Raw genomic sequence first — 27,660 nt, 5'->3', positions numbered from 1 at the left:
AACAATTTTACATGTGTAAAGTGCTTTGCAAAGCTTAAAGTGGTGAAGAATAAAAATAAATAATATAAAAAATCAAAAATAAATGCTAACTTTTAAAATTATTATCCTGTGATTTACCTCTATTACATCTATATACTTGGTTCTCTCCAGCAGAATGCAAGTTACTTAAGGGGAGGGACTGTTTTAGTTCACTCCTTGTATCATCAGTGCCTGATATAGTGCCCATACAGGCACTCAGTAAAGGCTTGTCTAATTGAATCTTTGAATTATAGCAGTTGCTCCTAGAGACTCAGGATTTGAAATTTACCATTCAATCTCTAAAACCCGTTAGCTCAGTAGGTTGCCTTTCTTGACTTGTAGCATGTCAAATACAGAAAACCGAAGACCAACCCTCTGTGTCAGAGTTGCTTAGCTCAGGCCCTGGCTTTGCCCAAGGCTTTAGTGAAAGTCAGATGCTGCCTGGTTTCCACTTGCAGTGATTTTTTCACCCGGCAGTTTTGGTCTTTTGTGTTTGGGAAGCAGGGTTGAGGAAGAAAAGAGATCAAAGACTTAAATTGAAATAAATTTTGAGAGGATGTCACCTGGTAGAGGTGGAATACCAATTAGGGAATCCAAAGGGAGAAGGGAGATGGAGAAGAGCTAAAGTCCCAGGATAAAACCATAAAGGAATTTTCAATAGATGAGAAAATATGAGTTGTCCATTGGGTAAAGGGTAGTAGGGAGAAGATTGGCAGATAGAAGGCTTATCATGGTGTTACATGTGGCCTTGTAATGCCTCCTCATGGGGTAGACTTCTAACAGATTCAGAAAGAAATTAACTATGAGCCATTTTTTTTAGTCTCAAAAAAATATGTCTGGCAAATAACAAGCTGGAAATTTGGAAATAGAAAAGTTGTCACATAAAACATGAAAAGCTTGAAGTGCAGATGATAAGGTATAGTGGAAAGAATAATTAGCAGAGAAGGAGTCTAAAGATCCATTTTCTAGTCCTGGCCAATGCCATTTATTAGTAGCTATGACTGTGGGCAAGTCACTTTTCCTTCCTGAGCCTCAGTTTCTTTATCTATAATTGGGTATAATAATCTCTGTCTCACAGGTTGTTGTGAGGATCAAATGAAACAGATACATACAGAAGGGCTTTGAAAACTGTAAACATGATGTAGAAATTAAGAGGTATAGAAAAAAAGTGACTTTTTTCTTGTCCCCAAGACATCCTGGCACTAAAGCCTTCACTATTACAAAGTCTAGCTATGACATAGCAAGGTGCTGCTGACAAGGCTCCTTTTTTTTTTTGTTTTGTTTTGGTTTTTTTTGCTGCTAAATTCTATCTCTTTGGGGTATGATGGATTTGAAGTTAGGGAACTGGGGAGGAAATCCCCCAGCTATGCTATTTACTAACAGTGATTGTTGGACACCTCATTTAATGTCTTTGGACCTCAGTTTCCTTCTCTGTAAATGAAGAATTCATTCCCCATAATGTTTGGGCTGGCCACAGGGCAGCCCTTAGGTCATATAGATTCTGTATGAACTGAGTGAGATGGGCTAGATGCCAACTAGCATCCCTTTCAGGCAGGGGGGTGTTAGCAGGGGAGGGAGAATAGGATATGTATACATAACCCATTTAAATTTAATCTGCATTTTCTGTATCACTTTAAGTCTAAATAACCAACAAGAAATAAATTAAGTCCTACTTTATAGCATTTGTTGATTTTCAAGGTATAAATGATCATTGAAAATTTAACAACCAGCTCAGTCAGGTTCAAGATGCCCCCAGCACACCTTTGCTTCCAGATCTAAATCTTAGGGAGGTGCAGTGGAATGGAAAGAACTCTGACTTTAGAGGAGGAGGATCTGGGCTTGAATATTGGTCCTAACTACCTTTGTGACTCTGTGTTGGCAAAGGGAGTATTGTGGAAGAAAAATATTCTATCTCTTGTATTTAAACCAGATCCATTCTGAGAGTATGGCTGAGTTATCCACTAATCCCTGCACTTGGAGATGGGGAATCTTGAAATTTCCAATTGCTCTAGCTCCCAAGTGATTGGCAGAGCTGCTGGCATTTATGCAGAGAATTGGAAGAACTAAGGATCGTGGCTATACTTTATTATGTGTCTGAGAAACATTTTATTAATGTTTATAAGCACTTATTATTTCATCTTAAATATTTTTATGCATTTTTTCTTAGAGGGAGATTTCTGACCAGGAAAGTTTCTCCTGCTAATTAGAAGAACTCTGCCTCTTCAAGCAATTTCCAATGATTAGCCATTCAACAAGCATTTATTAAGCCCTGCAGCGGATAGAGCACCAGGCCTGGAGTCAGTAAGATTCATTTTACTGAGTTCAAATCTAGCCTCAGACACTTACTAGCTGTGTGATCCTGGGCAAGTTACTTAACCCTGTTTGCCTCAGTCTCCTCATCTGTAAAATGATCTGGAGAAGGAAATGGCAAACCGCTCCAGTATCTTTGCCAAGAAAACCTCCAAATGGAGTCATGAAGAGGCGGACATGATTGAAACACCTGGACAACAACAACAAAATTACATACAGGATAAATGGGAGATAATTAATGGAGGAAAGGGGCACTTAGATGGTGCAGTGGATAGAACACTGGTCCTGGAGTCAGGAAGACTCATCTTCTTGAGTTCAAATCTGGCCTCAGATACTGACTAGTTCTGTGACCCTAGGCAAGAAACTTAACTTGCCTCAGTTTCCTCATCTGTAAAATGAGCTAGAGAAGGAAATGGCCAACCACTTCAATATCTTTGCCAAGAAAACTCCAAACGGGGCCATGAAGAGTTGGACACGACTGAAATGACTGGACGACAATATGTGCCAGGCATGGTACTAAGCACTAGAGGTCCATGGAAGGCAGAAGATAGTCCCTGCTCTCAAGCATCTCACAGTCCAGTGGGCACTCAGTAATGAAAGAATGCAGGTACATAATTTTCTGTTAAGTTTCAATTGAATTGTTTACTGAAGGGAACACTAGTAATACTAATGTTGGCATGAATTCATGGAGAAGATCTGTCTTCCAGGAAAACTCTGGCTACTCCCTCTTTCTGCAATTGATAAATAAAGAGCACTTTTTCTTCTCTCTGTTTAGGTTGAGGGAAGTATATTCTATTTCTTTAATGACCGGTTGTAACTTCTTTAGGGAGTAAAATACACTCCTTGTTTTGATATGGTCCCCAATTCAAGGGAATCTAGGGAGGTTAAGAATATTGGTCTAATAACACTGTTAATAGGGGCAGCTAGGTGGGGCAATGGATAGAGCGCTGCGCTTGGAATCAGGAAGACCTGAGTTCAAATCCAGTCTCAGACACTTACTAGCTGTGTGATCCTAGGCAAGTCATTTAACCTCTATTTGCCTCAGTTCCTCAACTGTAAACTGGAGACCGAAATGGCAAACGATGCCATTTTCTTTGACAAGAAAACCCCTTGGACGAGTCCATGTGGTCATGAAGAGTCAGACGTGACTTAACAACAACAACAACAGCACTGTTAAATTAATTCTTTTACAGCACAACAGAGGCCTTACTGCTGTATGTTTCCACACGGTGGATATAACTGGAGAACCTTTCCAGCTCAAAATCTATGATTCTATGATCCTTTGATAATCCTGTGATCTTAGACCTATCTTCCAGTAACTGATAAGTGGCCTTGGGCAAGTGAGTCAGTCTCCTTAGGCCTCAGTTTCCTCATCTGTAAAGGGATTGGACTAGATGATTTCTAAAATTCTTTCCAACTCTCACATCCTAGGGTCCTTGTCACTCGGCGCTAACTCCCTGCCTCGCTGACCAGCACTTTGGTAAGGCTGTGGATTCTGGGTAACTCAGTGATTATGAACCTGACCATGGGCAAGACCTGTTAATCCTGTTTTCTTCCTTCAATATAATTCAGTTTTCATTTGATGTATGGACTCTGCTTCCTTTACAGAACTTCATCTGACTTAAGACAGTTTATTGATTTTCAATAATAGAGGAACAGCAAAATAAAGACAGGACAACAAGACTTGAGTGCAGCTGAGAGTAATATGGCAGAATGCAGGAATTAATCATATCAGGCTGCTTTTTATTAATGAGATGATGTAGAACTGGCAGTCTCTGAAGTAACTATATTCCTTCTTCTTGCACATAAGGGAAACACTTGATGAGATGAGACAGACAGACATTCCCTACAGAAAACCCCAAATTCAAAAGGCTATGGCAAAGTTGAGGGGAACCAAAGTTGAGGGAAACTACATTTCCTGACATGGAAATTCATCCCACCCATTGGATGAGTGGGGAGGGGCAAAAATAAAGATGAGGAAAGGTATAAAACCAAAGAAAGAAAATATGGGAAAGTAGAAAGGAAATCAAGTACAACAGAATGCATCAGGTTGGGAGAGAAACAGATAGAAAAAGAGAGAGACACACACAGAGACACGGAGACAGAAACACACACACAGAAGTTCTTCAAAATCTTAAGTGCTGAAAAGAGACTTGAGGGCTCATAGAATTATGGAATCCTAGAGCATCAGGGCCAGAAGGAACTTTAGATATCATCTAATCAAACTTCCTGAAAGAAGGAAACTGACCTCATCTTTCGGTCCCAGAAAACAATGCTAGGCAACTCTTAAAGACCTCTATTAGCAATCTATCCTAGTGATTGTTCTATCCTAGTGATTGTTCAAGTTGCAACATAGTTTTTTAAAAAAGAGTTTTAAACCTTTAAAAAAGGCTTACTTGGCTCATAACATTACAAGTGTCAAAAATAGGGCAAGGATACATGCTGACAGTTCTACTTGTGGTGTTGGTCCTCATTCTGGTCTGGATGACATCCCTTTGTCTCCCTTCCTCTTAAGGAGACACTCAAAAAGTGATAAATGGAACCCCTAGGGAGTGGGGAAGCCACCAGGGCTGATAAGAGCACAATTCTTACATGTTGACTCAATAGTGTTGCATTAAGAGAGATTTTTAAAGTATGAAATGTGGAATTATCACATTCTGATTAAAGGCAGGCACAGCTTAAAGGAATGCAAAGGGTTTAACACTCAGAAACACCTGCAAAGAATTAATGACAAATTTGGAGAGTAAACTCATCTTTATGTATAGATCATATCTTATGCACATTTGTATTACTTGACTATGACAAAAGGGAAATGATTAATGAATCTTATTATTGTCAGGAATCAATCTTATCTTAAGTGCTCTCCAGAATTAATGTCATTTGAGGAGCAAAGTAGATGTGGGCTTCCTCTAGGTCGACAGCCAGTGCTACCATGGTGCCTTTTGTTAGTGAGAGACTGATTGTCCTGTTTTTATCTGTGAATAACAGTGTGGTTGTAGGAGACAGATGGAAAGAAGATAGAGGAGGAAGGGAGGGAGAGAGACAGATATAGACAGAAAGAAAGAGAGAAGAGAGAGGGAGAGACAGGAACAGAGAGGAGAGGATGACAGAGAAAAAAGGAGAAAGAGGAAAAGAAGAAGGAGAAAGAGAGGTGAAGAAGAAGATGGAGAAGAAGAAGAAGAAGCAGAAGCTTCTAAGGTCCATTCCAGCTCTAAACCCTTTGAATTTATGATCTCTGGTGGAAACAGAAAGCATTATTCTCTTTTTCCAAACACCTTCCCCAAATCTACTTTTCCTCAGACACACTAACAATGTGGAAACTCTATCTCCCTTCCCCTTTCTTTCAGGGTTAGGGAGAGGTTGGGTGGGCTGGGGACCTAAACCTTAGGAAGATTGTTCATTCTTTAAAACGTGTATAGTACATGCCCTGAGACTGCTCACCAAAAACCCCAAATGAATACCTCCCAGAAGTTACCAGACATTCAAATACTAGATTCAGAACTGGCTTGCTATGTTACAGAAGACCCACAGATTGGGACAAGTCACCCCTTAGAGTAATGCCTTTGATTGATTGATTCAGCAGAGATGATCTCATCTGATAAAGGTATCAGGGCTAGAATATTAGTCATTTAAGTGGGGTGGAGTGATTGATTGTTTGAATTAGACCTTCTGTCTTTACATGTGGATGCGAATATTCATCAAAAAATCAAAATAAAATTCTCCCTTATCTTAAGGCATGCCTTTCTCTCACCCTCCCCATTTTTTTGAATGCATGGATGCCTCCTAAACTGCTTTTTTTTTCATCAACGAGGACCATTCCAAGACAGTTTCTTTGTTCAGTTTCCTTGAGCAACAATCATTTTCCATCTACCTTTAAGGAAGTGATTGGTCTGAAGTCAGCACATTGCAAAAGACCGTCCCTGTAAGGGAGTACTAAAGAAAGTTCTGCTAACCAGAGCCAGGCCAGCAAAGACAGCTCCACAAACTCAGACTTGCCCTGACTTGAGATGTGATGGCAGTGGTTGGATGCTTTTGAAGATCTGTGATATTAACATTGAAGGTGAATGGAATTATTCTGGGATGGAGCCCCTTACAGGTCTCATGGGGTGACATTGCTATTGGGAGATCTGGGGGCCTATTCATCCTGAGCACCATTATCCAGAAGCCACTCAGGGTGCTAATGAGCTTTATACTGTTCTGCACAAGGAGGCGGTGTTTGGCAGGACATGAATTTCCTCAGTAGATTTTTTTTTTCACTTTTCTCCTGACTGCACAGAAAATAGTCTTTAAAAAATATTGGGGGAGTATTGGCTTTTAATATAGCAGAAGAATGAATGGCTTATGGCTAACACTGTGGGGACTGATAAAATGTCCTCACTCCTTGTAAAAGTGTTGTGAATTGTAGGAGCTAAATACAGAGTGAGGGAGGAGGAGAGATCTGAGCTTATATTGAAGTATAAAGATGGGACACTTTTAAATGTAGGAGAAGTATATGGGCTGTACTAATAACATAATAATAATAATTGACATTTATATAGCACTTTATAATACATTATCGAATTTACTCCTGGGCAGGGGAGCAAATCTTGGCTCTGTGACTTACTCCCCACCTAATCTTGGTGGCAAAGCTCTTAACCTCTCTGGTCTAAATTTCCTCCTCTGTATAATGAGGGAGTTGGGCTAGATGCCCTCTTAGTCACTTCCAGTTTTAAATATACTATCCTATGATCCTCACAACCTTCCCTACCCCACTTCCTACTATGGGATAGGTAGTAAAAGTATTTTTATCTCTATTTTACAGATGAAGAAACTATGTTTGAGAGAGGAAGGCTAAATGAGTTGTCTAAGCATTAGAAAGGGTCATGCAGATCTTGAATCTGAATCATTTAATTGTAAGTCCATTACTTCTTTCACTATAGGAACTGCCCCTCTCAAATTTGAAAATGCAAATATGTATTTGGAATTCGTTGAGATAGTGTAAGAAATTCCTAAAGCTATAAGCTTGCACTGTGCTTAGCACAGTGCCTGGCACATAGTAGGTACTTAATAAATGCTTATTGACTGACAGTAATTCCATACTCTGTTCATTTTGCCTCACAGTGCCTTGTACATAGTCAATAAGACTTTGGTAAATAAAATGTTAATATCCAGGGCTTTTCAGTGGAAGAACAAGGCACTGGTATAGTAAGACAGGTAATACCCAGGGTTGTTTCTATGACCTTCAAAAGAAAAGTAGGGCTACAGAGAAGTGAGCAAAGGGGGAAAGCCAAGGACTGAGGACATTAAAGAGAAGTATAAAACAATATTCTATGAGTTAATATTACTTATACATTTTTTATAAAATTAAACACTATTTTTCACTACTACAAACATGTGTGTGTGTGTGTGTGTGTGCATAATCAAGCAAAACAAATTGGCTATATCCAAAAAAAATATGTTTCATTCTGAATCTTTCACCTATTTATCTGCAGGTGAGTAGCATGTTTTACCATTAGTCCTATGGAGTCATAGTTGGTGATTTCACTAATTAGAGTTTCAAATTCTTTCAAAGTTGTTTGTCTTTCCCATACTGTTGTTGTTATTATCCAGTTGTTTTAGCCTTGTCTGACTCTTCATGATCCCATTTGTGGTTATCTTGGCAAAGATATTGGAGTGGTTTGCCATTTCCTTCTCCAGCTCATTTTCCAGATGAGAAAACTGAGGCAAATAGGGTTAAGTGTGTTGTCAGGGGTTATACAGCTAGTAAGTGTCTGATGATAGAGTTGAACTCAGGAAGATGAATCATCTTGACTCCAGGTCTGGCATTCCATCCGCTGTACCACCTAGGTACTCCCTCACCATGGTAGCACTGACTGTCAACCTAGAGGAAACCCACATCTACTTTGCTCTACAGATGACATTAATTCTGGAGAGCACTTAAATTGCTATAAATGAATAAATTCTTCTGGTTCTGTTCACTTCACTCTGCATCAGTTCGTATAACACTTCCTAGGTTTCTCTGAAACCATCTCTATCATTTCCTAATATACAATAATATTTCATCACATTATGTACCATAACTTCTTCAGTTATTCCCCAACTGATGTGGTCCCCTAAGGGTCAATGTTATTTTTAAACTGGAGTTGTTAAACTACAGTGGTAGGGGAAGAATACTTTAAACAGAGAAAATCTATCTAGAAGCAGAGAGAGCTGACTTCTCTTTCTCCTTTCTTTCTCTCTGTCACCCTCTCCCCTCTGTTCCTATTTCTCTCTTTCTCTTCTCTCTTTCCCTCTACATATGTCTGTCTCCCTCCCTTCCTCTTATATACTTTTTCTATCTGTCTCCTACAACCCCCTTGTTATTCACAGATAAAAACAGGACAATCAGTTTCTTACTAACAAAAACCACCATGATAGCACTGGCTGTCAGCCTAGAGGAAGCCCCCATCTACTTTGTTCCACAGATGATATTAATTCTGGAGAGCACTTAAGATAGGATTGATTCCTGACAATACAATATAAGACATCTATTTCTTTTAAATAAGAACGATATAGTTCATCTTTCCAGTTCAGTATTCTAGTCATGAGTCACATTGTAATAAGCCTCAGTGGTCCCAAGAGTATCCAGTCTTTATCTTTTTGCGTTAATATTTCAAATTTGTCTTATTAGTTTAGACATTGTTATTCCTACATACATTAATATGTACTCAACCGTCTTCCCTTTTTTCTTCTTGAGAATTAATAGACAGACATTCCTCCATTCAGTTCCTCTTTCCATGTCACATATGTTGTCCTTCAAAATTTAGTTTTACTTCCACACCATGAAATGTGTGAAAAAAACATTTATTAAGCACTTAGTGTGTACATAACACTGTACTAAGTCCTGGGAATACAAATAGAAAAATAAGATAGCCCCTGCTCTCAAGAAGCTTACATTTTTATAAAAGGAGACTATATATTGATTTCAGTTGCAACTCAGAAGGGAAGACCCCATGGTGTTTAGGGTGCCTGAAAAAGCCAATGGTCATTCACCTTCTATAGAATCATTTCTATTGATGAAAACATATCTTTTTCTGATATTTCTATTTTGGTGTGCCAAGGATTTTGGGGACAATAACTTTGTTTTCTGGGTTTTCAATAACCCTTTTGAACAGGCAAAGGAATAGGATGTTAATGGAGCTCATATTCCATTACCTTTGATTTAGAGCCCAACTCTTCTATTTTACAGTTTACAAAAATGAGATCCAGAAAAGTGAATAATTCAAGTTTTCTGACACCCAGTCTAGTGCTCTTCTCATTACAATGCACTAAAGGGTTAAGACCTAAAATGCAATCACAGGAGATGAAATGCCTTTCAGTGTTCCCTTAAGAGACCAATCATTATGGAAATGTATGGAAGATTGCTTGGGACTTGTTCTGACATGGAAAAAAAAGGAGGAGGGAGAATGCTCTGACAAATCGAAGTCAAATGTCAATGGTCTCAGTTTCTTCACCTATAATATGAAGGACTTGGGTTGTAAAAATAAACAATTTTAAAAGACTTTAGAACTTTGATCAACAAACACGAAGACCAACATTGATTCTAGAGGACTGATGATAAAAAATATTACTCACTTTCTGACAGAGAGGTGATAGATTCAGTTTTGCAGACTGAGACACACATTTTTGGAAATGGCTAATATGGGAATTTGCTTTGCTTGACTATGCTTATTTGTTTAAAGAAATGGGGTGGGGGCCATTCAGTTGTTTGTATTTCCAGTAGGGAATTGAGAGGTGGAAGGAAGAAAAAAAATAAATACTTGATAATTGAAAAATACAAAATTCAATTAAAAAATGAATAAGTTGAACTATGCGACCTCTAAGATGCTTTCGACTTCATATTGATTGATGGCTTTTTGTCCTAAAATCTGGAAGGATAACACACATCTCTTGTCTACTAACCAAATAAGGTGATCTGTTCCCATAGTGAAACAAGAGGTTCTCTGCCAGAACCCATGAAAATATTACTTTCACCAAACTCTAAGTAGGAGCAATCTTCATAGAAGAATAGTAGTGGAAATATATCTAACCCTCTGCCTTTAAGGAGTGCCATGCCCAAACTGTTACAAGGATAAAGATATTAATCCAATTTCTATAAATTGACAGAGATGGAAATATCCCTGGCTCCCTGTGCAACTCATTCTAATCTGGGGAGAGTGCTTGTCTCCTTCCCCGACCGCATCATAAGACATTCTTCCTTATGTCTTACTTAAATCCCTCAGGAAGATCTGGGTTCAAAGACCACTCCTGACATATACTACCTATAGGCAGAGTCACTTAAACCTCTCAATGTCTTCAGACACTGAACCTGAACTAGGTTGAAATATAATTGGGAAATATTTAACAAGATAAATAAAAATGCAATAAAACATAGATAGCATTGCATTTTAAAACTAAGTCAATATGCAACCACAGAAATCCTTATGTATGGATTAGTGGTCCCATTTCTTTTTGAGTTTGATACTATTGTTCTAGGCAACACTCTAAGACTATGAATTATAGTCAGAACTGGATCAGTGGTGGAAGTTTCTATGCTGGGCGTACCTCACACCAATAAAATCACAAGTCTGGACATCCAAAAAAAAATCCTAATACTAAATTCTAATAAAATCCTAAAAAAATCCTAATACTACATATTTTATAAAAAATTATTTTAGACTTAAATACTAAAACTTAAATACACAATGAAAAAAAGAAAAAGAAACCTATATAACTTAAATACAAAAAAGAAAAGAAAAAAAGCACTGCCATGTGCACAGAAGAACATGAGAGCATTGAAAATACACAGAAATAAATTTCCATTTCAAGAAAGCCTATATAGCAAATACTAATACTGTAGTTCTTGCTGATTTTCTCTTACTTTGTCCTCAAGGGAGATAAAAGCAACATATATGACCAAAAAAAAGCCAACCTGAGTGGAAGTATATAATATAATAAGCCCCTTTTTCAAGACAGTTATTGAGTGTCTACTATGCATCTAGGGATATAAAGAGGGCACATAGCACAGTTTCTGTCCTCCAGGAGCTTGCAAGTTTCTGTCCTCCAGGAGCTTGCAAGAAGCAGGCAGACAATCATTTCCTAACACTGCATATTCTGTAAAACATGACACCAGGGTGTGAAAGGACCCTCAACAAGATCTGCATGACCCTGTTTCCATAGCAAATTCACTTTACTCTTCCCAAGTCTTCAATGAAGTGCTCTATTTGAATAGCATTAAAGGCTCTCGAGTGAACACAAGAGGCTCAAATGGAATAATGACTATTAAAAATGTGGAAACAGGGAGCTTTCCATACATTTTGGAGCTAGTTAGCCAACACCAGGTGAGAAAGCTCCTGAAATAAATCCCCAGTGAGGAAATTACTCTGCCAAGGTGAAGGCAGAATAAAGAGAGATCAAGTCTCAAGACACATTTCTGGCTGGCAAAACAACTGGCAAGAGGAAAGAGGTCCACAGATGTGGCTCCCATCCACAGTTCTGTCTCTCAGTTACTGCAACCACGTCTTTAGGTTTTACTCCTATGGTTCTACATGGGGGCAGGGGTTTTGGTGGATCAGTGTTTGACTTTGGCATCCAGAATAGTTTTCAAGTCCTGTTTCTGGTTTAACTATGGTTTAAACTAACATTTAATCACTTAAGATCTCAGTGGTCCTAGGGAACTCAATCAAGAGGTTATCCATGAGTTACTAATTTATATCAGTGGAGGGACTTTCTGTACTGGGAGTTCTCTATGCCTGTGAAAGCACAGGTCCAGGTCAAACCCCAAAACTCATGGCCCACAATCAGAGTCACCCAAGTGTCCATTATTTCTATATGCAGACCATTCTGGTAAGATGAAGGAGCAAATGTATGGGAAAATGGAAAGAACACTAGTTTGGAGGAAGAAGGGCCATTCACTACCTTGTGACCTTAGGCAAGTCACTTAGATTCTGTGGGTCTTGGTCTTATAGGTAAAATGAAGGCGTTAGATTAAATGTTCTTTGAGATCCCTTCTAGCTCTCAATCTGTGATTTCATGAAATTAGTGACAGAGAGAGAACAGATGAGGGTCTGGTGTCTTTGACTTTACAATAATAGCCCCCTAACGGCCTGGAGACCAGAAGGACAAGCAGCTTTCCCTGCCCAGTCTCTGGGCTGCTTTCTGCCTAACCCCTTGGTTCCTTAATGGTTGCCCCTGTTTATGTATTTAGGCCGGTTCTCTCTCTGTTTCCATACTACTTTGTATTCAGCACTCTCAGCGCTTTGTTTGGTTTGTGTCATTACATTAAAGATTTACTCCTCAGGATATCTCTGTCATTGTCCGGGCTCCTCTCCGTGATGGTAGCCCTGCCTGCTAAGGCAGAGGGCACCAACCACAAACTGAAAGACGTCGGAAAGATACTCAGGACTGCCACTATCTGGAAGCTGCCACGTGTCACAGCCTGTCCTCAACAGAACTAACATGTGCAGCGATTAGGAAAACCCTCGGGCATGGGGATGGATAACCTTTGCTGGGAGCCAAGGAAACAGGGCCTGACTTGGGAGAAGAGCACGTGCGATCTCAAAAGACAATCTCAAAGACAAGCTATCTGATACAGAAAGCTGAATCTCTTACATGAAGGAGCACCAAGGTCCCAAGGCAAGAATTCTTATTCATTGCATGCCATCTTGGAGTGGGGGGGGGGGAAGAGAAGGGGAGAAATCTGGAACTCACAATCTTGTGGAAGTGAATGTTGAAAACTAAAAATAAATTAATTAATTAGAAAAAGAATTCTTATTCATTTTGGGGGTCATGGATCCTCTTTGGCAGTCTGGTGAGCCTATGGGCCCCTTCTCAGTTTTTAAATGCATAAAATTAAAAAAATACAATTTCAAAGGTTATTGAAAAAGAGTTATTGTTATTTTTTTTAAGATCATACACTCCAAGGCCTGGCAGGAAAGGAAGAACAATTGCTGGGCTGAGATGAAAGCATAGGAGATTCTAAATGAGGTCAGGACACCATAATTTACAGAGTGCCAAGAGGTGACCATGTATCTGATTTAACCTTATTTACCAAATCGTCCATCTTTTTATTGGAGCTGTTTGCATTCTCCACTTCCAGCTAGCATGATTGTGGAAAGGGTTTACCAAGACCCCTTCCAACTCAGTCTCTCCTCAGCCAGGTGCAAGAACATCAGGATTCTGAAAGCATCATAAAGAGAAGCAACATCCCCCAAGGCTACCCAGTAGCCTGTGGGACTTTTGAACGGGGGAAGGGAGTGTTTTTATCGCCCTGCTTATATTCTAGATAGCTGTAACTCTTAGATGCAGCTGCTGTATCTATTCTCCCATCTCTGCTCTAGGGACAGAATTCATCGCCTCTGCTTGGTGCTTATGGTACTCCTTAGTGGAAACTGTAGGACTGCTCAATCTTCTGATTTCCATTTTGAAAGTGAAGACAGATTCAGTGATGTGAGATAGCTGGGCTAAGGCAATGGAATCCCTGAGAAATAGGGATTAAATGTGGTAATATTTGTAAATTAGTGCAGTGCCTGACACATAGTAGGTGCTATATAAATGCTTATTTCTTCCTCTCTTGCCTGCCTCTCCTTCCCCATTCCTTCTGTGATTTCCTTGATAAAGGGAATTCCAGGGTGAGGAAACTCTCTCAACCAGTGCAAAGCTATAGATTCTTTGTAAGTGCCATAGTATATAGAGTACTGTACTTGGAATCAGGAGGACATGTTCAAATCCTGCCTCACACACTTACTAAATACATAACTCTGGCTAAAAAACTTAACTGGTTTGGGCCTTAATTTTCTCATCTATAAAATGGGAATCATAATAGCACCTACTTCTGGGGTTATTGTGAAGATCAAAGGAGATAAAAATATGTGGAGCATTTTGCAGCCATAAAGCACCATATAAATGCTAGTTATTATTATTGTTGATATTATTATTTGTTGTTGTTATCTCGTAGTCTTAGAGAATTTCTTTGAGCACTGAGAGGTTAAATGACTTGCCCAGGTTCATACAGTCAATATTGTCAGAGGCAGGACTTGAATCCAGGTCTTCTTTGGCTTCAAGACCAGATCAGGTATTTTTTTTTAAGCATTTATTAATTTATTACTTATTTGTTTTTAACATTCTATTCTTTTTAAATTTTGAGTTCCAAATTTGCTCCCCCTGAGAAAGGAATCAATATTACATCAATTATACATGTGAAAGCATGAAAGTTCCATATTAACTATGTATCAAAAGCAAGCAAGAGAAATAAAGAAAGTGAGAGTATTATACTCCAGTCTGCATTCAGAGCTCATCAGTTCTCTCTCTGGAGCTGGATAGCATTTTTTCATCATGAGCCCTTTGGAATTATCTCGGATTATTGTCTTGATCAGTGTAGCCAAGTCTTTCACAGTTGATCATCATTACAACATTGCTGTTACTGTGCACAATCATCTCCTGGTTCTTCTCCCTTTACTTTGCATCAGATGATTGTGTCTTGCCATGTTTTTCTGAAACCACCTCTTTCATCATTTCTTATAACACAATAGTATTCTATCATAATCATATACAACTTGTTCACCCATTCTCCAATTGATGAGCAGTCCCTTGATTTCCAATCTTTGCTATCAAAAAAAGAGCTGCTATTAATGTTTTTGTGCATATAACTCTTTTTCCTTTTTCTGTGATATCTTTGAAATACAGACCTAGTGGTGAGTATTGCTGGATAAAAGAGTATGCACAGCTTTTGTTTTGTTTAGTTTTTTTTCCCCAATTTTTTAACATTCTTAAGGTTTTGAGTTCCAAATTCTATCCCTTGTTTCCTCCCTTCCTCACTTTGTCCCCCCTTCCTTAGACAGTAAGCAATCAGATATAGGTTATGGATGTGTAATTATGTAAAACATTCCTATATTTTTGTATAAGAAGACTTGAATAAAAGAAAAAATGAAAGTGAAAAATAGCTTGCTTCAGTCTGTATTCAATCAATATCTGTTCTTTCTCTGGAGGCAGATAGTATACTTCATCATTAGTCCTTTAGGATTGTCTTAGCTAGGTCATTCATAGTTCTTCATCGAACAATATTGCTGTTACTGTGTACAACATTCTCCTGGTTTTGTTTGCTTCATTATGCATCAGTTCATGTAAATCTTTCTAGGTTTTTCTGAAATCATCCTGTCTGCTGTTTTGTATAGCACAATAATATTTCATTACAATTATATCTCACAGCTTATTTAGTCATTCCCCAATTGACGGGAATCTCTTTGATTTCCAGTTCTTAGCCACCACAAAAAGAGCTGTATATGTAGTTTTATAGTCCTTTGGGCGTAGTCACAAATTGTCTCCCAAATGGTTAGACCAGTTCACAACTCCACCAACACTAGTGTAACTATTTTCCCCTCATGCCCTCCAGTGTTTGTCATTTCTGATAGGTGTTTGGTGGTGCCACAGAGCTGTTTTACTTTGCATTTCTCTAATTGTGATTTAAATAATTTTTGTATGACTATAGATAACTTTGATTTCTTCTTCTGTAATTTACCTGTTTATATTTTTTGACCATTTATCAATTGGAGAATGGCTCTTACTTTTTTATAAATTTGACTCAGTTCTATAAAGTCCAGATCTTAAGCAGTGAATGACTTACACTGTAGTAAGAAGGTTATCATAATACTTTAAGAAGGCATGGATAATGTTGATTTAGCAGTGTTGTTTGTTGTTGTTTTGGAATATTTTTTACTGGTTTTACTGAAGCAGCCTGAAGTCAGAAGACCTGAGTTCAATCCAGTTTCAGACACTTATTAGTTGTATGACCTCAGATAAGTTATCTAGCATCTGTGTGCCTAAATTTTCTCAGCCATAAGATGGAAAAAATAACAGCATCTACTCCAAAAGGTTGTGGTGAGGATCAAATGAGATAATATTTGTAAAGTGCTTTGCATAGTGTCTGGGACATAATAGGAGTGATACAAATGCTTATTCCCTCCCCCTGACTTTTTCTTGTTTTTATAACACCTAAATCTCAACCTCCCTGTCTCCATTCCAGAGAGCCATTCTTCGTAATTTTTTTCAATAAAATAAGAAAAGGAAGAAAAGAAAGAAAAATCAACAAAACCAATCAATAAATTGAAAATCTGACATTAAATGCATTGTTTCACACCCAGTGACATTTCCCCTACTCTGAAAAACATGCATTTGAGCACGCATGCACACACACACACACACACACACACTTCTTTTATCAGTGGTTTTGAGGAGAAAAGAACTGGGAAAAGGAAATCTAATGAAGAGGCCAAATAAGAGACAACCTGGGTCTACACTGAAAAAAAAATCATCAGGATTTGGCAATGGCAATTAAACTAGAGACAGAAAGGGAGATAGATTCCATCATTTATTATAGAAGTAGGCAATGAAAGGTATTCTCAGGGAGATTTCCATAAATCAAATACAGTCCAGGTATCTTCTGCATTTCAGGTGTCTAGAGATTTATTATTATTATTATTAACAATTAGTCAAGCATATTTGAGATATTTCCAAAAATTTTGATACTTTACTTCATATGATACTCTGGCCTCTCCTGATGCTTCATCATAGCATGGAGGTGACCCTCCTTGTGTTCTCCAAGGCTATGCCATTGATACATGAGCTCTTGCTGTGAGCAGATGTGTATCTATTATCTAGGAATGAGCCTGGCTGGGAGCTGATCTTCATCACCAGAAGGGCGTCCCCTGGGTGGAGAATTAGTTCAACCCCAGCAGCAATTGGAGATCACCTAGTAAGGCAAAAAGGAGCCATGCCAAGATTTGGTGGAGAAATCACATACACTGATAACCCTCTCTACCCTCTTCCCTTGAGGAACAGTCACTTTATAGCTATTTTAAAGAACAACACACTTAAAGTTGAAATAGTATTATGATATGATTATTGTAGACAGGGACATGCCAAGCTGAGACTAACATGGAGCAGATTGCTACTTTTCCCAAGTTGCTGCCATCCTGGGGGTAGAACATACTTTTTCATACCATCCCCACCCAACTTTCATTTAGCACTAAACACTTGACCTAGCTACTCCATTATCCTGTCCCTGGGCTGCCATCCCCAGGGTCCTGGGTCTGTCATGCCCTTCTCCAGGATCGACCTTCCCACTGGAACTAGACTATGTAAGGGCTGTCATGGCAAGGGAACTGCACCAGAATCAGTGATAAAATCTTCAGCTAAGACAGCAGCACTGCCATCCCTCCTAATAAACTCTGCCCTAACTCTCCTCCATGCCTGTGTCCCTGTGCCCTCCCCTTCCACTATGTCCTTTGGAACTGTCCTCCATTTATAACAAACTCCTCTTCATCCTCTTTTTTTTTTTTTTGTTCCTTTCACATTCCTTCTTTTGGTGCTCACTGAAATCTAGCTCAATAAAATCAGGGAAACAATTACATAATGACTACAATTCAGTAAATGGAGACAATAAAAACCAAACAAACTGGTTGTTGTAGAATTTTAATGACTGAGATTGGCTCCAGAGAAGAGGTGCCATAACACATTTCACTCCCTTTTTTTCAGAGATGGGAGACAATGGGTGTGGGATATCGCATGTATTGTAAGACATAATTGATTTGTTGGCTGGTGTTGTTAAAATGCCTTTATTTTCTCTTTCCTTTTTAATTTTTATTACAAGGGATGACTTGCTGGGTAGGGGAGAGGAGAGAGAGATATTTAAATGGCATGAGAACAAAAGATATCAATAAAAATAGGGCATAAAAATAAATCTAGCTTAGGACACCAACATTTTTTGGTACCTTCTCCGAGAATGACTGCTCCTTCTCAAACCCACACTTCTTGACAAAAAGGGTCAGGAGGAAGAGTTGGTTCTATTTCTTGCTCCTTTCAGAACACTTTCAGAACCTTCCTTTGCCACCGTCACTCAGCAAACACCTCTCCCTCCTTTCATATCTGTTCAATTCTGCCCGGATTCTTGTTGTCGTCATTTATGGATCTCTAGGAAACTCTCCCTCTTGCCCAATAAGTCCACTATTTAATTTCTTTATTTTGTTCTCCATCCTAATCCTTCTCTCTTCTAAAACCATAGTTTCTCTGTTCCTTGGCTTCTTCAGCTTACATGACCTTTATGTCCAGTCTATCTCAAGCATGCATAAGAGTCATCATTCCATAGACTCCAAAATCCTCAACAGAATTTGTCCCAGGTCCAGAATTCCCAGTTATGCTCTAGGGGGTCATCCTGCTGTCAAAATGTGGCATAGACCTCACCTTTTCATCTCTTTTCTACAAACCTAGCTATATAGCAATCAATCATGTTGCACCCACTTCTCAATGAAAGAGAAAAAGTATCTGATCAGTTCATTCAAAGAAGTTAGGAACTCATTGTGTTGCCTTTAAAAGACTGCATAGAAAGGGCAATAATTAATGCAAAAGAATGTCTATCTAATGGCAGAACTTCAGGTATCAGTGAGGAAGATCTTTTTAATCAATCAATCAAAAAACATTTATTAAGTACCTGCTATGTACCAGGTACTATACTAAGCACTTTTTAGGTGGAAACTCCCCATACCCACCTGGTTTATGTTAGGCTAGACCTGATTGCAGAGCCCATTCATCTTCCCTCAGTTACTTACCAAAAGGTAAGCAAAGTTCCTTGAACAAAAGGGCACCCCATACTTTCAATGGCATTGAATTAATCTGGCTACAACAGCTGGTAGAGTTTACACAACATTCCACTCACAGAGTTGGAATGAGGTTGATTCTGATGACTGTTCTAAATCAAACAAAGCAGAACATGGACTTAATCTACTAAATATTTCCTTTTGTGTCACTTGCTTAATGAGGAAAGGTACAATTAGTTCCATTTGAATGCATGATACTTAAGAACTTGAACATTTGAACATCATTTAAATAGACCAACTAAACAACTCCCATAAGAGGAATGCACAATAATAATAAAAATAGTAGCTCACAGTTATAAATATAACCTGACTGGATCTGTCCTTCTTCTTCCCCATATTTCAGGGGATGTCATCATTATCATCATTAGCATCATCATCATCTTCAAAAATAAATGATCATATTAGCATAATACAACTATTATATAACTGAATTATAATAATGTATAAAATACTAATAACTGAAATTCACATGGGGTAGATCACTTAAGTGTTTAAGATAGACGATCCTGTTTGAATATCCCAACAATCTTTTGAGGTACTATGGGTATTACTGTTTCGTTCCTATTTTATAGATGGAGAAACTGAGACTCAGAGAGTCTAAGTGACTTCTCTATGGTCACATAGCTAATAGGGGTCAGAGGTAAAATGTGAATCCATGTCTTTCTTACTCTAGGCCAGCTCTCTGTCCCTAACTCCATGCCATCTCCATAAGGCAACTTGTGACTTGATGTGCTACAAAGGGCTTTGGATTTTGAATCAAAGCAATTGGCCTTGAATTTCAGCTTGTCTGGTCACTACTTTTGTGACCTTGTTCAGGGTTGCTAAACTTCTCTAGTCCTGTTTCCTCACCTGTAAAGCAAGGGAATTGGCTTAGATAATATCTGAATTCTCTTCCAGCTTTCATCCTATGATTTTGGGTTTGGTAAAATTGGTGGAGGGGAGGACTAATGATTTCTAAGACCTTTTCTAGTTCTCGATCCCAAGATAAAAGAAAAGATGTTCATAGATGGAGACTGAAGGATAGAGGAGAAGTGCTAGAGATAGGGAAAACAGTTGTGCTGGCAAGGTGAAAACTTCTGGGGTTCTGAGCCTTTTGTTTTGCAAGAGATTTTTCTTCGCCTTGTCTGAGAAACTTTATGGAAAAGACTGGCATGTTGCCAGACTGAAGAGGACAGTATCTTGGGAATGGTAAGAAGCAGGAGTAGAAGGAACAGAAATCAGATTAGTTCAGGAGACAGAGAAGCTGGGTTCACATCCTGGCTCTGCAACTTCCATGATCTTGGATCAATCATTTAACATCCCAGGGCCTCAGTTTCCTCATGTGTAAAATGCGGTTGTATAAGATGATCTTTGATCTTCCTTCTAGCTCTAACTTCATGATTCTATAAAAAAAAACAAAACTGTAGCTGGGCTATAGGTGACTGGAAATTTATGTAGATTTTTGGCAACTAGGTGTCACAGTGGATAGAGTGTCAGGCCTAGAGTCAGAAAGACTCATCTTTGTCAGAGTTCAATCTGGCCCTAGACATTTACTAGCTGTATGACCCTGGTAAGTCACTTAACCCTGTTTGCCTCAGTTTCCTCATCTGTAAAATGAGATGGAGAAGGAAATGGCCATGCTAGTTAGCATCCTTGCCAAGAAAACCCCAAATGGGGTCATGAAGATTGGGGCACAACTGAACAACAGCAAAGATTTTTGGCACTCGTGTTTACCCATTCAGAGGCCTCTGTTTTATTCTCTTTCTTACAAGAACACTTTCTTCTTTATTATTGTGAACTGGGTGGTTGCAAGCAGGGGGTTCATTTCAGTAAAATGGGTAATAAATACCACATGCAGGTTTTTCCGGGTATCTTGAGTGGGAACGTGAGAGCCAAGAAAATGGAGAAACTGACTAAAATGAATATTGAATTTTTGAGTCACTAGAATCTCTGAAGTAGTGGTTACCTATTGCAACTTTTAATTTTATAAAGGATTTTCCTCACTGCAGCTGTTGGGGGTAAATCGTGCAACCATTCTTCTCATTTTTATAAATGAATCAACCTGAATCTCAGAAAAATGAAGGGAAATGTTCAGATTCACCCAGTTAATAAGGTACTGAAGCAGGGATATGAACAGAGCTCTCTTAACTGTAGGTGCCAGGTTCGCTCTAGGACACCATCCTGTCTTCCCCAACAGCACTATTCCTTCTCAGTAGGAGACATCAATCATGGATCAGTGACCCCGAGCCAGGAATAAAGAATGTCTCTCCGAGGTTTGTGCAGCCCTGCCCAGAAGATTCAATTATGAAACTGAATTGTACAAAAAACAAACCCACGCTGGGGAATTAACCAAGTTTGTCAGGAAGTAGGAGGAAAATACATCTCTATTCTCTGGAAGTTCCCCCAAAGAATATGCGTATTAATAACCCTCCTGCTTTTCACGGGTGCATTCCCAATAGCATTATCAATATTATTGCTTGAAGGGCTCAAGTTAATGGGTAAAGAGGTTGGAAGAAATTGAAAAAGCTTTGGAAGAAATGAAAAAGTAATCTCATTTGGGATAGAATAAGGGGAAAGAGCACTGGTTTTGAAATTAGGAGACCAGATTTTTTTATCCCAGTTCTGCCATTTTCTTTGAGCACGTTACTAAAGCTCTTTGAACCTCAGTTTCCTTATCTGTAATATGAGGGAGCTGCACAAGGTCATCTCTAAGATCTGTTCCCATTCTAAACTACAGGTTCATAGATGTGGAGCCGAAAGAGACCTCAGGGGCTATGCTGTCCAATCCCTTCATCTTATTATTTTTTTAAGGTCACAAAATCCATGTACTCTATACATAGGCTTACCTTAACTTTTTAAAAATTGATTTTTCATCGTCACCTTGACAAACATCAACCATCACGAATGTTTCAACATATAAAGAATCAGAAAAGAAGAACACGTATGAAACCATGTACTTCTATTACATATGGTTTATTTTTAAAGTGGTAGTTAAATTTAATGCAATAATAATAAAATTTCTTTGCTTGTTTGTAACCTCTTTTGCTTCCTTCTTTTTCCTTCCTACCTTTTTAGTGTCACCCTATTACTTTCAGTATCAAATATAAAATACCCTGTTTGGTGTTCAAAGCCTTCATAGTTCCAATCTTCTTACACCTTACACTCCATCCCTCCCTCTTCTTCCCCTCCCTCTCTCCTCCTCTTCCATCACTCTGCAGTCCAGTGACACTAGCTTTCTTGCAGTTTCTCCAACAAGACACACCATCTCCCAGCTCCAGGCATTTTCTCTCTCTGTCCCCCATGCTTGGAATGCTCTCCCTCCTTATCTCTGCCTCCCGGCTTCCTTGGCTTCCTTCAAGTCCCAGCTAAAATCCTACCTTCTGCTGGAAGATTTTCCCTATCTTTTTAAATTATATTGCCTTCCCTCTGGTTATAAACAATTATCCTATATATAGCTTGTTTGTACATAGTTGGTTACATGACTCTCCTATTAGACTGTGAACACCTTGAGAGTAGTTCCTGCCTTTGACCTTTCTTTGTGTCTCCATCACTTAGCACATTGCCTGGCACATAGTAGGCATTTAATAAGTATTTATTGACTGATTCTCTTTTCTATTTTCTTCTTCAATAACTATCAAAACCCATCAGATTTCCCCCACAATTCCCCTTGCCAAAATAAAGAAACCCTCCCTTTTAAAATATGTTGTGTGGTTAAGCAAAACTAATTCACACGTTGTTTGAACACATGTCTTATTCTTCACCTGTAGTCCATCAGCTCTCTGCCAAGAGGTAGGAAACATGCTTCATAATCAGTCTTCTAGGGTTATAATGGCTCATTGCACTATCAGAACTCTTACATCTTTTAAAGTTATTTTCCTTTACATTATTTCAGTTATTGTATAAGCTATTCTTCTGGTTCTGCTCACTTCACTATGCCTAAGTTCATCTTCCCAGGTTTCTTTGGATACGACATATTCACTATGTAAGGCTCAATAATACTCCATTGCATTCACATCCACATTTTTATTCATTCATTTCCCAACTGATGACTACTTACTGTTTCTAGTTCTCTTATAAAACAAAAAGATATGCTATAAATATTGTTGTAGATGGGGGTCCTTATGTAGATGTGGTTGGGTGTGCTGGGGTGGGGGAAAAGAGTAGACTTTTCTCAGTGGTATCTGGTTATGGGCTGCTACTGCTAGGTATGCCTGGGAAGTGATTTGGTTATAATTATCCTGAGCAGTGGAGAAGGACTCAGAAGCAGGGAGATCAATAACTTCTACGGTGGTCAATCAAGGCAAAGTTGGGGGATAAGAGTGGGTGTGGCTGGGTTGGAGACAAGTTTCATGATTGGCTCTTAAAGGAAGGATGGAATTCTACCCATCCTCTTGCACTCCGATTAAAATCAGACCACAGCCCTCTCGGGATTAAGCTGTAAACAATTCTCAAAAACTATAAATTGAAGAAAAGGCACTCATTTGAAGGGACAGAGAGAATTTCCTCACTCAGGAGTTCTCTCTATCAATGAAATCACAGGCCAAGCTTCTATCCTATTACTATCATTATTATATTATATAATAATATAATATATTTTACCATAATATGTTATATGATATGTAACATATTACCATAATTATATAATTAGTTTACCACAACATATTATGTAATATATTATATCACAATATAACATATTGTATAATATATTATGCCATAATATATTATGTAATGATCCATAATACATTATATAAAATATTGTCACAATATATTACATAATTTATTATGAATTTTCCTATTATTAATAATAGCACACTTTATTATTGTAGAGATTATCTTAAGTGTTAAGTTTTATTTTGTCCTCCAAACCAAATCATAATTCTATATAGCAAAAACCTAACTAAATGTAATTAATATACAAGACAAGCTAATCCCATACCCCAGACCCAGAGTTCTAAAGGGATATTTGACAAACAACTTCCTTTTCATTCTGTTGACCATCAAATACTGTTTCCCACCCCACCCTTCCTTGGGAATGGACACAAAGAGCCAGGTAAAATACACGTGGGCAAATCAAACATGAGCACAGAAACAAATATTTGGGGAGAGCATTAATTGCTACTGCCTATGGGTATGGGCTAGAGTTTCTTAGTACAGGAACTGATCATCCTTCTTTAAATGTTTAATCAAAATAGCTCCTGATTAGCTGGGAGGAAGGAATATGTTGTACAGGAAGGAAGACAGCAAGGTATGGTAGACAGAGGATTATACTGGAATTCAGGAGACCTGGGTTCCAGAGCTCAGTTTCTTTATATGAAGAAATGAATGAATGAAGGAAGGAATGAATGAATGAATGAATGAATGAGTGAAAAAGCATTTATTATGTGCAAGACACTGTGGTAAACACTGTGAATACAAATAGAAAAGGCAAGTCCTTACTTCCAGGAAGCTCACTTTCAAATAGGGGAGACAACACATATAGGTTTCAGATGAAAAGGTCCTGTTTTCCTTAGGACTCAGCAGCAAAGCAGATGGAAACCCATCTTCTTTAATGTCATATACACTGACAAAATCATATTTATGATGCTCAACCATTTGTAAGTGCTAGGGATGGGATAGTGGTGGTGAGAACTTTCTTTTCTGGATCTTTCATTGCTATGGGTACAGACCCGAAGATGCAGTTGCCAAAATAAATCTCCACAGGGGTTGCTTCCCCAGATGATGGCTGGGGGGCTGGGCTAGAAGCTGCTTTGGGGAGGATGCTGTTATCCCCAGAACTCTTGAGCTTACCTTCTCACTGCTGGCAGATGGTCAGCAATTGGTGTTGGTGATGGTGAGGAAGGTGAGCCCCAACTCCGTGGTGATTGGCCTTCTCAATGATGGCTGTGGGGCATATCCAGGAAATAGGGCTGGTGGTCTGGGGGATACTGCTACTACCAGAGCTCTTGGGTTCAAGATCCTTGGCTCTCCCCAGTCAGGGTCTGAGAGACACTTGCCTCTAGCGTATGCTGCTTTCCGTTTCTACCCCAACATGCGTTGCTGCTTCAGCTAGACAGTCTTGCCTGCTCTGTAGTATGGATGGAGTTTCTTCTGTGAATGAAGGTTGTGGAGACTGGAGTGGGAGTAGGGCTGGTAGTCCAAGGGGCAACACTCCTGGGTTCAGGGGCTGAATCATTGTGGTCTGAGGGGAGATGGTACTGAAGGTGGTGGTTTGCCTTGCCTGGCATCCTCTGCCCCCTGTCTCATTTATAAAATGAAGGGGAGTCAGGCTCAATAATCTCTAAGGTCACTTTGAGTTCTGTAATGCCTAGATATACAACCTATGGGAAAAGAATAGCGTAGGACAGGGCTGGGGAACCTGAGGCCTTGAGGCCTGTTGTAGGCTCCCTCTGAAAAAGGAAGGTGAATTTAACTGGACATAGCAGACATTCTCACTTTCAAATTAAGGTTTGTTTCTGGCTTAGGCACTTTGTAGCTAGAGGAACACACATACATGCATATATACACTAATAATATCAACTTTGAAACCAGGCTGCAGTATTGCAGACTCAATCTTTAGCTTAGCCAGTCTCACTGCTCTTTTGAAGTTACATCTGTGTTGAGAAGGCTGCCAAATGTTTTTGGCTCTGTGTGGTCCAGAAATATCTGAGTGTGACTGAAGTCTAGGTAAGAATGGATTATTGCCATTGCCCTCCATGAAATCAGCAGAAAAAAAGAGATAAGGGGCTTGTTTGGGCCGTTGAGAGATACTTTTCACTCAAGACACTTCACAAACATATCAGTAATTTCCTCTCTGTTTGAAAAGAACATTGAAGAAAGCATTCTGGTAATGAGTTCTCTTTTGCATAGCTTTGGGCTCTCTCATTCTTAAGTAGAAACATGGACAGATGCAAGAAATCCATTATATGTGTGTGTGTGTGTGTGTGTGTGTGGTGTGGTGGAGTATGGTTTTTTGTTTGTTTTCACTACAGAGACGGAGTTTGAAATAACACATGGCTGGCATCAGATTATTCTAGGTTTATCTGGATAATGCACCTGGAAATGTGTGACCCACAAGGCCAAGGAAAAACCATTCAGTATTTTTCAGCATATTGGTCTGATGTGGTTTGATTTGAAATGTACACATGCTCACATGCACACATACACAACATAATGTAGCCACATTCACCCACACGTGCAGTTGTGCCCTATAGTTCTGTGAGGAGGCAAAATCTGAAGGTTATCCTATTAATCAGCAAGGCAGTGAAGTATTTTGGGTACTTTGGGTATTTGAAGTACTGTGTTAGTAGACACAAGGTCTAATCAGGGGTGGGGGAATGTGCAGCCTCACGGCCACATGTGGCCCTCTAGGTCCTCAAGTGTGGGCCTTTGACTGAATGCAAACTTCACAGAACAAATCCTTTATTAAGGGGATTTATTCTAGGAAGTTTGGCTTCACAGAAGGGCCATACTTGAGGACCTAGAGGCCCACATGTGGCCTTGAGGTTGCACATTCCCCCACCCCTGGTCTAGGTTCTAGGCTTCACTCCAACACTTGCTAGCTAGTTTACTCTGGGCTAGTCACTCAACTTTTCTGAGTTTCCTCATCTGTGAAATAGCAATTTTATTTGTATCTAACATAGTTACCATGAGGAAAGAACTATGTAAATGATCAAAACTTTATACAAATGTGAATCATTATGTTTGAACTTCTAGTTAGCAAAATTCAATAGTAAGAAGCAGAACAGTGTATAAAGGATCAGTCTTGGAGTCAGGAAGACCTGGGTTCAGGTCTAGCCTCCCACATAAACTAGCTATTTGACCATATTTAAATCCTAAAATCTCTCAAGAGCCTCACGTGACTCTTTAAGAAAATGGCAGAGTTAGGGGCAGCTAGGTGGCACAGTGGATAGCACACCAGCCTGGGAGTGAGGAGGACCTGAGTTCAAATTTGACCTCAGACTCTTACTAACTGTATGACCCTGGGCAAGTCGCTTAACCCCAATTGCCTACCAAAAAAAAGAGAAAAAAAAGAAAATAGCAGAGTTATTGACATGCATCATGTCCATTGTGGTCTGAGAGGAGGTGGTTTTGAAGGTGATGGTTTGACTTGCCAGACACACCCTCCCTCCTGTCTCCTGGCTCCACTTGGGAGCTCCCAATCTTGAGGAAATAGCAGTTCTGGTTTTCTTTTTAATTGAATAACAATTATTAGGGGGGGATGCATTGGTGTGGAAAAAGACAACACCCATTTCTATTTGACTTTGGGATATATCCTCAGACTATGAGGCAGTTTTCTTCTTGTTTTTCTTGGGGCTTAGATCGAAGTTAGTTTGCATTCTCCCAGTGTGGTGGTACAGGAACACAGAGCAGGGGAGGGAAAAGAAGAAAAGACTGGAATTATAATTTTTTTTCAGCAATTACATAGCCCAGAGTTGTCTGTGTTTACACTCTTTTCCTCCCAAACTGTCACCTTGGTACTTAGCTTCTTGCAAGTCAGAAGGGAGAAAGAGCATGAGACTTTTTGACCTTTGCTAGAGGATCTGGGCTTTAAAGGAAAAGAATCAGGCTCTGCTGAGTGAAGTGAGCAAAGCCAGGAGGACATTGTACACAATAACAGTAACACTGTGCAATGATCAACTATGACTGACCTAGCTCTTCTCAGCAATACAATGATCCAAGACAATTCTAAAAGACTGATGATGGAAAATGCAATCCATGTCGAGAGAAA

General features: G+C 39.1%; 2 pseudogenes; both read left to right on the top strand.

Annotated features, from left to right (window-relative positions):
- LOC114040863 overlaps positions 1-12,782 on the top strand; it is a 69,097-nt pseudogene extending 56,315 nt beyond the window's left edge.
- Positions 12,783-12,812: 30 nt separating this feature from the next.
- LOC114040861 overlaps positions 12,813-27,660 on the top strand; it is a 36,516-nt pseudogene continuing 21,668 nt past the window's right edge.

The sequence above is a fragment of the Vombatus ursinus genome, unplaced genomic scaffold (assembly GCF_900497805.2).
Source record: "Vombatus ursinus unplaced genomic scaffold, bare-nosed wombat genome assembly UNPS02014158.1, whole genome shotgun sequence".
Lineage (NCBI taxonomy): Eukaryota > Metazoa > Chordata > Mammalia > Diprotodontia > Vombatidae > Vombatus > Vombatus ursinus.
This window is presented reverse-complemented; position numbering and strand designations above follow the sequence as displayed.